This window comes from Gouania willdenowi, chromosome 4 (genome assembly GCF_900634775.1).
Source record: "Gouania willdenowi chromosome 4, fGouWil2.1, whole genome shotgun sequence".
NCBI classification, from domain to species: domain Eukaryota; kingdom Metazoa; phylum Chordata; class Actinopteri; order Blenniiformes; family Gobiesocidae; genus Gouania; species Gouania willdenowi.
The window spans coordinates 39,593,506-39,605,110 of record NC_041047.1 but is presented as its reverse complement, the minus strand read 5'-3'; the positions used below and the strand labels follow the sequence as shown (position 1 = coordinate 39,605,110).

Here is an 11,605-nt window from a genome sequence, read left to right as displayed (position 1 = left end):
GCTTTAGCAACTGTAGTAAAAACAAATGGACACATCAAAGTAGGCTGCAGAGGGTTTGTAGCCACCTCAAGACCCAGGCTACTCAGAAAGATGGAGGGCGCCCACTTTATATCCCAAGGATGCCATCACCCAATTGATCATCCCACAGGGTTTAATCAGTGCCTCAAAACGTAAGCAACTAGGGATACTAACATCTCATCCTACACAACGCAACTGATCATCAGGTGAAAAAGTGACTGCTGCAAAAAGGCAGCTAACAACAAGGGAAAGACCTACTGATGGCATGGAAAGACAGCTGACCACAAGGAATAAACCCAACTGCGGCCACCACGAGCTTGCTACCCATGGCGGAGGGATCCACTTCAAATGGTGCATGCGTCCCACCCACACATGGCTACAAAAAAAAAATAAGATACCCGGCAGTGGTCACCCCCTGGACCGCTGGGATGTGTGGCTGGTGCCCTGCTGTGGTTATGGGGTGGGGGTGCCGCTCCGTGGGGCCAGTATGGTTCGGGGATGCCGCAGGTTGGGTTTGCAACTGTGCTGCTCTGCGTGTCCCTGGGGCCGTAGTGTCGCGTGCAATCTACCCTCTCCGGTGGCTACTGGATTTGAGTGATCCAGTTGTAGCCGAAGCTGCCCCCATCCTGGCCACCGGAAGGAAGTGGACTCAACTGGCTGCAACTGAGCAGGCAAAGGTGCAAAAGGAGAGAAGTGGTCTTGGTCTTGGGGCCAGCACACCAGTCTGGAGCAAGACCACTCCAGCAAAGAGACGTAAGCTGGTGGTCCAGGAGGTACACCGGTGCGCACAAGCTATGGCACAGGAAGTGGATGGCATGGGAAGAAGTGAGGAAGAGGAATATAACCTGGAAAAAGCTGTGGGAGATTGAGACATTCAGGGCGAGCTTTACAATCAGGGCTGCCAACCATGTCCTGCCTTCTCCTGCAAACCTAGGCCAGTGGTACGTTGAAGACCCCATGTGCCCTCTTTGTCAGACCAGACAGCAGGCAGCAAGGAGATGCACGGGGCTGAAAGACTTTGGCCAGAAACTCCGCTTCCCAACTGAGATCGCAGCTACCAACCTTGTCATTGTCTGGTCGCAGACAAGGCTGCGAGAAGGCTGGAAAGTGAAGGTTCCTCCGGTGGAAATAGGCAGCAGAGTTTGTAGTCAAATCAACATCCAGGCTTGTGAAAGAAGAACTACCAGCAGGCAGTTAAAGACCTCTCCATGGCTACTGAAAAGGTTAGTCAGTGGCTGTGGATGAAGAAGAAGGACTCCACCTGGGCTGTGAAATTAAGTTGATTTCATCTAGGGGTGAAGCTGGGATGCTGGGATTTACTTTTGAACCCTGTAGAGGTGTTGTTCAGTAAAACACCCAAGGAGGAGGGCGCCCACTTGACAACTCAATTGATCACCCCACGAGTCTCATCAATCAATCAATCAATCAATCTTTTATTTGTATAGCGCCAAATCATAACCAATAGTATCTCAAGACACTTTACAGTAGAGCAGTTTTAAGGACGGACTCTTCATTTTATGGATACACACATATGCATATATACGTATATACAGCCATCCACGTTATGCTGTGTTGGGTGTGTGCAGAGGAAAGGGTGGGGACAGAGTTGTTGAGACTCTGTAACTCCACACTGAGGATCCCACGGACCTGCAAGACAAAAGCCAGAAGGAGTACAGGAGCAAACACACAAGGGAAGAAGCAGACATAGAGGGAGTGTTAGAGAGAGGAATGGGACCCTCTCCGGTCCCTCTCTAACCTAAATGACCTCTCTCTTAACGCCCTCTCCATCCTCTCTCCAACCGAGCATGCCAGACCCCCACACCGGCAGTCTATGCCTATTGCATCTTAACTATGAGCTATGAGCTGGTTCCTAACTAAAAGCTTTACCAAAGAGGAATGTTTTGAGCCTAACCTTAAAGGTAGAGAGGGTGTCTGCCCCCCGAACCGTGGTTGGTAGATGGTTCCAGAGAAGTGGGGCCTGATAACTGAAGGCTCTTCCTCCTATCCTACTTTTAGAGACAAATGGAACAACGAGTAGTCCAGCATTTTGAGAGTGTAGTGTTCTGGGGGGATTGTATGGCACTACAAGCTCCTTGAGATAGACTGGTACCTGTCCATTTAGGGCTTTATAAGTGAGAAGAAGAATCTTGAATTCTATTCTATATTTTATGGGAAGCCAATGCAGAGAGGCTAATACAGGAGTAATGTGATCTCTTCTCCTAGTTTTAGTCAGTACACGTGCTGCAGCATTTTGAACCAGCTGAAGTGTCTTAAGCGACTTGCTCGGGCAGCCTGCTAAAAGAGAATTACATTAATCCAGTCGAGAGGTAACAAAAGCATGGACTAGCTTTTCGGCGCCGCCCTGAGACAGGATAGATCTGATTTTAGCAATGTTACGGAGATGAAAGAAGGCAGTTCTTGCAGTTTGTTTTATATCAGCGCCTTAAGACGTATGCATTGAGGGAAACAAACATCTTATTCTACACAACAAAATTTTAGGTTATGTATATAACCCTGGTTTTATGAGTAATATGCGTGAGATGTCTCACTATGTCTGCATTCCAATCCTGATTGGCCGGTGAAGTGGGTCCGTTCGCAAGGGGGAGACCCACCTCCTATAAAAGAAGGACGCGGACAGGTGCGCACCATTCAAAATAAGCACCTCTTCTCCTCATTCGAGCAAGAAGGGTAGTCTGGTGAAACATCGCACTCATATTACTCAAACGTCCAGCATGTAAAAGCAGACAAACGTGAGGGGGGATGTCCAACTCGCCGCCGCACGGATGTCCTGAACAGACACTCCCCTGAACAAAGCCCAGGATGTGGCAAGACCCCGAGTCTAGTGTGCACGCAGACCCGTAGGTGGCTGCAAACCCTGCCACGAGTAAGCCAAAGCAATAGCCTCCACCACCCACTGTGACAGGCATTGCTTAGTAATAGGCTTCCCCTTACGGGGATTGGCCCAGGAGACGAACAGCTGATTGCTCCTCCTGAGGCCCCTTGTCATATTCATCTAAGTGCGGATCGCACAAATTGGACATAACACGTCCTGTCGCTGCTCACCATGCAAGGCAGAAAATGCCAAAAGGTCAATGGGAGAACACGAGCCCACAACCTTCGGCACAAAAGCCGGGTTAGGTCTCAAGATGATCTTCGCATCACCTGGGAAAAGCTGAGCGCACAATGGATGAACCGAGAGTGCATGGATGTCACCGACCCTCTTGGCCGAAGCCAGAGCCAGCAACAAGACAGCCTTAAGAAAGGCGAACTTCAGGCCCGCCTCCTCCAGTGGTTCGAAAGGAGGACGTTTAAGTCCCTCCAAAACCACCGCCAGATCTCACGGTGGCACCAGTGATCTTAACACGGGGCGGAGCCTACGCGCCCCCTTCATAAACCGGCAGATCAGCAGGTGTTGACTGGCCAATTTATCCCCAAAGCCAACGTTTTTGTCAATCAGGTCCTGTAAGAAATTCCAAACTCACTCCCACCGGGCACTGAAAAGAGATTTGGTTCCTCTGAAGGCACCACCCCTCAAACAGCCTCCACCTAGACCAAATTTGGCCCGCAGTGTAATTATAGTTGGCCCACGAGGCAATCTCAAATGACTACTAGAGCTGGCCCACCAGTATTATAGACAAATCTGACAAAACCAGGAAGTAAACAGCGCATTCACCGCTAATACTACAAATCTCATAATGTTCTGCTGTTGTTTTGGTGCGTCAATCAGGTCGGACCCAGAAAAGAAGTACAACGTCCAAACGTTCAACTACAAACGGACAGTAGTCATAGCGACTTCACGCGACAACTTGCACCGTGCGACCTATTCCCAAAAATGGCAAAAAGAAAGGCAGAAAACCGGAGCTTTCTGGACAAGTGGGAGGAAGAATATCTGTTTACATATGTAAAAGACAGACCTGTTTGTCTTGTTTGTGGAGTCAACGTGGCTATAACTAAAGAGTACAACATTAGACGACACTATGAAACAAAACACCATGACAAGTACAAGGACCTGGACATGACTCATAGGAGACACAAAGTAGAGGAGATGAAAAGAAGTTTGGTTTTACAACAGAATATGTTCAAAAAAGCCACATCACAAAGTGTGGCTGCTGTAAAGGCTAGTTATATTGTGGCAGCAGAGATTGCAAAATCAGCCCGGCCCTTTAATGAGGGAGAGTGTGAAAAAGTGTATGATGAAAGTTGGTGACCTCGTGTGCACAGAGAAAAAGCAAGCATTTTCAAACGTGAGCCTGAGCAGAAACACAGTAGCTGAGCGCACATGTGATCTTGCCACCAATCTATATGACCAGCTGATGAAAAAGGGAAAATATTTCGTTGCATTCTCCCTTGCTGTGGATGAGAGCAGCAACGCATCTGATACTGCTCAGCTGTCAGTCTTCATCCGTGGAGTGGACTCAAATCTGTGTGTTACGGAGAAGCTATTGGGATTAAAATCAATGAATGACACAACCACAGGAAAGGAAATCTTTGAGGAGGTTTCCAAATGTGCAACTGAAATAAAGCTGCCGTTGGATAAACTTGTGGGATTAACGACAGATGGTGCGCCAGCAATGTGCGGTAAAAAGAGTGGACTGGTGGGCAGGGTTAGGGAGAAGTGCGGGAAGAGAACTATGCAGGTGAGCTAACTGTTTATCACTGCATCATACATCAGGAATCACTGTGTGGCAAAGCCCTAAAGATGGAACATTTTATGACCACAGTAACACATGTAGTTAACTTGATAAGAGCCAAAGGTCTGAATCACCGCCAGTTTAAGTCTTTTCTGGAGCAATGTGGTTCGGAATACGCGGACGTGCCGTATCACACAGAGGTGAGATGGTTAAGCCGAGGAAAAGTACTGAACAGATGTTTCGAGCTGCGTGAGGAAACAGGAACTGCTCAGTAATCCCTTTGCAGTTGATGTGGAAAACGCACCAACAAACCTCCAAATGGAGCTGATTGAACTCCAGTGTAATGACACGTTGAAGTCAAAGTATGATGCTGTGGGTGCCGCACAGTTTCCACAGTTCATCCCTGCCACAATGCCTCAGCTCCGCACCCAAGGTGCTCAGATGCTCTCCATGTTCGGCAGCACTTACCTATGTGAGCAACTTTTCTGTTCTATGAAGATAACCAAAACATCTCACAGGAGACGTCTGACTGACGAACACCTTCGCGCAATACTGAGGATTTCCTCACCTCAGAGCCTGAGCCCAGACATTGATGAATTGATGAACTAGCATCCAAGAAGAGATGCCAGGTATCTGGTTTGGACACATCAGATTAGATCAGTGTGTAGCAAACTGAGCAATAATTACCCTTTTCTTTATTCACTTTTTCTTGCTACTCCAAGGCATGGGCTTGAATGGTTGATTGGTTCATTATTGCTGTTTTATTTTTGAAATTATTAGCCTGTGTAAAAAGTTTATTTTGATATTTAAATCAGAAGGCTGCAAATAGAAAAGAGGCATATGATTATTATTTAAATTTTATTTGATAAATCAATGCCATTGATGTGTTTTTTTATTTGAAATTCGATTTTGCGTTGCTCATTCCATATTCAATATTAAAGCAAAACATGTTTTGGTCCATATTAAAAGGTTCATTTGTTCAATGTTGGCCCGTTACTTTGCTGAAGTTTTAAATTTTGGCCCACTGTGTATTTGAGTTTGACACCCCTGACCTAAAGTGATAAAGAGACCTAGTGGAGGGGGCTCGGGCACTCAGTATGGTGGAAATCACACACTGTGACAATCCCACGGCTGACAAATTGAGTCACTCAGGGGCCAAGCCCACAGCGCCAGACGGTCTGGATGCAAGTGGAAAACAGTGCCCCTCCCCCATGACAACAGGTCCCTGCGCAGCAAGAGCTGCCAGGGACGTGCACACAGCAGCCGGTAAATCTCCGCCAGCCAATGCATGGCCGGCCACAGTGGAGCCATCAGGATCAGTGTGTGTCCACATTCCCTCACCCTGGACAGGGTGGAGGGAATCAGAGCCTGCGGGGAAAATGCATAAAGAAGCACGCGCGGCCAAACGTGCGCTAGTGCGTCTACACCGAGGGGAGCCTCTGTGCTGCACAGGGAGAAGAACATTGCGCGCTGCGGGTTCTCTTCCGCAGCGAACAGGCACCACCTCTGGGTGCAGCATCCACTCCCCGTAGAGCGGCGTGCCCCTGGAACACAGGTCTGCGCCCACGTTTATGATCCCCGGAATGTGCGTCGCTCTTAGCGAAAGCTGACGCCCAACACTCCACAGGATCAGTCGGCATGCCAGTGACAGCAATCGATAAGAGCGCAACCCGCCCTGGCGATTGTTTCACGCCACCGCTGTGGTATTGTCCGTCCTTACCAGGACATAATGTCCCGTGACAGACAGAAGGAAATTGATCAGCGGGAGGAACACCGCTGACAGCTCCAAGTAATTTATCTGAGCAGGCAGGAGGACTGCATTCCAGCGACCCCTCACAGCCCCACCCTCGTGGGTCCCACCCTAGCCTGTTAAGCAGGCGTCCGTGGAGACCACCTTCCTGGACGTAACGATGCCTATAGGCACCCCATCCGTCAGGAAGCCCGGGGCACATTAGTGGCGCAGAGTTGCGCCGCATTCCAGCATGACCAAAAATCTCAGTGCGCCATGACGTACAAGATCGAGCCCATGTGAGGCCACCCACAGTTGGAAATCCCTCATGTGAATGCGACCGAGGTGGATCACGAGGATGGCCGAAGCCATCAACCTGAGTAAACGAAGACACAATCTGAACCGGACAGACGTGCCCGCCCGAAACAATCCAAGACACGCCCCAAACATCTTCACCAGCTCCGGAAAAAGACGCACAGTGAACGGTACCGAGCGCAGGGACAGACCCAGGAAAATTATTTCCTGTGTAGGGGACAACATGCTCTTTTCCGCATTCACCACAAATCCCAGATTTGACAGGTGATCCAGAAGAATGCACGTGTGCGCCCAGGCCTCCGCCTCTGATCGTGCCAAAAGCAGCCAATTGTCCAGGTACGTAGCCAGACGAATGCCCCGCCTCCTCAGTGAAGCGATCGCAGCATCCGTGCAGTGCACAAACACCCTCAGACTCAAAGAGAGGCCGAACAGGAGAACACGGTACTTGTAACACACCCCCCAGAAAGCAAACCGTAGCTACTTTCTGTGGGGTGAAATTGGAACGTGGAAATATACGTCCTTGAGGTCGACAGACGAGAACCAATCATTCTAACGCACCAGACGCAGTAGGGAGGAATGCGTGAGCATCCTGAAGGTGTATTTCCTGTGGCACTTGTTCAGGGCCCATAGGTCCAGGATGGGATGGATCACGGACCCTCCTCGTTTGGGGACCAGAAAGTACCTGGGGTAGAACCCATCCCGAGACCGAGCGGGAGAGACCACTGAGATCGCACTCCTGCAGGGATGTGATCTCTTCCTGTAACACACGGGCTGACTCTCCGTGGGCCCGAGAGAGCTTAATGCCGGTGAAACAGAGAAGGACAGATGGAAATTGCAGCCTGTAACCCTTCGATATCGTCCGTAATACCCAAGGCGGAGCCGCAAGCGCTCCATCTTTCTATCCTCAGGGAGAAAGATGTCAAGTGCTCTGGTGTACCCACTGAGAGAGGAGCCATACACGGAGCAATGGCGCCCTCTCCCGGAGGCAGAACGTAAACGAACGGAGAGCCCAAAAATGGCGCGACGGCGCCCCCTGTCGGAGGCCACCGGCGCAGACCGAGGCAGCTTAACTGTACAACGGTGGAGCCCCCTCGAAGTAACGGGCCGCATGCACAGTAGCAGGCCGCACTGCGGTGGCGCCCCCTGCCGGTGTCCGGCCCCTTCAGCCTAGGGGCGTGAGCGATGAACACATCACACTACCTTTCGGCAGTGAAGGACAGCACCTACCAAGCAAAGCAAGGTAAGAGCTGTATTCTACCCACTTCTCAGCCAGTTGTGGTCCAATGCAGGCGCTAGTTCTGCCACTGTCCGGCAGCTGGAATAAAGAAAATCCACCTGTGGACAGTTAAGCTGGCAAAGAAATATGCGAGATAGCTGAGAGGAGAAGAGGTGTTTGAATGGTGTGTGCCTGTCCGTGTCCTCCTTTTATAGGAGGTGGGTCTCCCCCTCGCGGACGGACGGGCTTCACCGGCCAATCAGGATTGACAGATTGAAATAAATGCTTCTGAGGAATGCAGACACGTTGCATGCCATAGTGAGACATCTCACAAAATATTAGGAAATAGAACTGACATTTTGACCTTAGAAGGACATCAGATGGCCTCTCATTTCTGTGGAGTGAAAGAAATACAGCAGACATTCCCATCAATAGAATAGAAAAGATTACAGCAGCCACCTTTACATTAACACCAGAGTCATTAATAATAACATGTTGCTGCGATACAACAGTAAATGTCAGAACATGTTGACAATGTCTGTAGAGACTCATTAAAGTGTAGATCTTCTCATGTGTTTATTGTGATCCTGCTGTGTAATGGTATTTTATTTTGTATTGTGTGCTGTGTTTTTAGTGTGTTTTGTATTGGTTTTATTTTTGCAGTGCATTTTTAGCTTTTGTTTTATGAGCCTTGCCAGTCACATGCTGTCATTTGATCAACCCCATCACATGACTATGTCCAAACCCTGAGGCTAATCAACACAGCTGAGGCTAATCAGCACCTGTGGCTGGAGCACAATAAAAGGGGCAGACAGGAGAAGGAGCTGTGGGTCTTCACCAGGTTCCCAGGGCACAGGACGGCACACGCACAGGGGACCACAAGCACGCTGGGATCACAAGTGTTGCAAGGCGATATACACGCAGGGGCAGAGGAGAACTCTGCCTTCCGTGTGAGTACCCTTGGGGAACGTAGTAACACTTGTTGGACAAAGTCAGATCGGGGATATTGTTGTGGGACGTTTGACTGCCGATAGCTGTTCTGTGTAGGTGTCCCAGCGTGTGGAGGACTGGAGCCAGCGGGAAGTATCGAGACTGATTGGAGTGTTAAGAGCCACATACACGCAGAGGGGAACTCTGCCTTGCCCTGGGACCCTGAGCCTGTGACCAGAGGGATCTACTGCCTTGGGACAAGGGAGAGCGGAGGACCTGGGCGTAGCTGCACATTGCACTTTATTGTGGACAGTGACTTTTTCCCCTATTTTATTCGTTCCTTAGCCCACATCGTTAATGGATTTTAGTATACATTGATTTTAATTTGTGGGCATTTTAATCTGTTTTACCTTAATCTTTTTAATAAATTTGTGACTTCTGCAGTTGCTGTCCTCCTTGGTAACTAAGAGGTGCTCACACCCGGTCGCTTTACTCTCCCTCCATAAACTTTTGGTCAATTCACTGTTATTCAAACTTCCCCAGCAACACCCCACCCCCATTACATTATCACTGCAGTGTTGGCCCACAGCACAATATGAACAGGTGAAGAGCAAACATTCAAGTCATTCAAGATCCATTTCAAAATAAAAGTAAACTTGATTACCACACAGGACGTTGGCTGGAATCCTCTTGTTCTGGAACAAAGCTTTTATTTCCAGTTTCTGGGAAAACAATAAATATATTTAATGATGAGGGTGAGCAGCTGTAGAAATATGTTGGTTAGATAAGTCTACAGTAAACATGGTCATAGATCTGTGATGTTACCTCCTCAGGTTCTCTGTCAGTCTGCTTTGCCTCCTGGCCTTGCTCAGTCATGATCTCCTTTATCAGCTGCAATTATTCACGGAGAAAAAGATTTAAACAAAAAATCAACAGACTCCAAAGCTCACTGTAGACATGTCAGGATAGATCAGGGATGGGCAAATGTATTCACTAATAAATGTGATCTAGCAGATATCTATTTGAACAGGAACGCATGTAGCATAGATCTATATAAACAGGACCGTATGTAGCATAGATCTATATGAACAGGAATATATGTAGCATAGATCTATATGAACAGGAATACATGCAACATATATCTACATGAACAATAAGGGTGAGAAAAAAATCTATTTTAAGATTTATTGCGATTTCTTGGGTGATGATTTTCTGCTTCTCAGAATAGATTTTTTTCTTATTGTATTTTTCACATTTCCGTGGATGACCGCTGGGTGGCGGTAATGCACCAACAAGTGATTGCATACATGAGGAAGACTTGCAGCAGCTGTGATTTCCCTTTTGGCGGACAAAGATGGCGGACAAACCAACACCTAAGATTAAAACTGCACCTGTGCGATTTAAATCTAAAGTATGGACATACTTTGGGTTTTGTTCGATTCCAGGGCGAACAGATTTGAACGTGACAAAAGCTGTATGCAAACTTTGCTCCGGACAAGTATTGTAATGTGGTAACACAACCAACATTAATACTCTTGTCTGTCACCATCCGGACTAAAGCTGGAGCAAGTAAAAACACCCAGCAGCAGACCAACGGACCCTGGATGGAATGTTGAATAAACTCCCAAATGGTTCAGACAAAGCAAGACGTATCGCAACTTCTACAACTACAAAGACCTCTGACCATATATCGTGGTGGAAAATACGGGCTTCAGAAAAAGGCTTTATAATTTGGAGACGCGGTACGTCAAACCGTCACAGAAGCATTTTTTTGGAGACAGCAATTTCTCATATCTACAACAAGGTGGTGTCAGAAGTGAAAGAAAAGCTGAGCAAAACTGAACGAGTCGCTCTTACCTGTGACTCATTGGACCTCCTAAGCCACTTAATCCTTCGTTACCATCACAGCCCATTACATCACTGATGATTAGTCATTATCCTCCCACATTCTCCAGAAAAGGGCAATGCACAAATCTCACACAGGGGCAAATATAGCAAAGCTGCTTCACACCGTCGCAAGTGAGGGGAACATCTCGGAGAAAGACGCTGCTTTAGTCACCGACAACACAGCTCACATGGCTGTTGCTGCACAGTTGGTCGGCTTTCTCCACATCAAGTGTTATGCACACCCCCTGAACAAGGGCTGCACAATTTTGACAAAAAACCTAACTGCAATTTTTCTGACAGATATTGCGATTGTGATTCCATCTACAATTTTTAAAAAATGTTTTTTTTCTTCCAAATTTCGTGTTTTCCACATTATTTTTTTTTCAATTTAGTTTTTTAAGAAATATTAATCATTTTTTTTCAGAAAATATTAGTTTTTAACTCGTGAGGAAACAAAATACTAATAAAAAAACATAATTAGGCAAAAATGTGTCAAAAATAAAGCAAGATACATTTAAAAGGTAGATATAAATTGTACTGTGAGGAAACAAAATAAATACTAATAAAAAATAAAACTATAAACAAAAATACATGTCAAAAATAAAAATGTAATTTAAAATAATGAGTAAGATACAGTGAAAAGGTAGATATAAGTTGTACTGACATGGATTGTTCTGACTACTGCTTTTTAAATATTTATATGTCATATAAAGATGTATCAGCGCAGCATTAATGTCACCCAATTCCCCCTCAGGGATCAATGGTTTACTGAATCTGAGCAGGTTTATTGATTACATTTTGATCAAATTAATTTAAATTAAGATAATTTAAATGATCCTGATGATATCACTCCAAACCTTAATGATTACACAAAAATAA

At 47.0% G+C, this 11,605-nt stretch overlaps 1 pseudogene; it reads right to left on the bottom strand.

Moving 5' to 3' along the window:
* Positions 1-2,966: 2,966 nt before the first annotated feature.
* On the bottom strand, positions 2,967-9,798 carry LOC114462232 (uncharacterized; annotated as a pseudogene).
* Between the last annotated feature and the right edge of the window lie 1,807 nt (positions 9,799-11,605).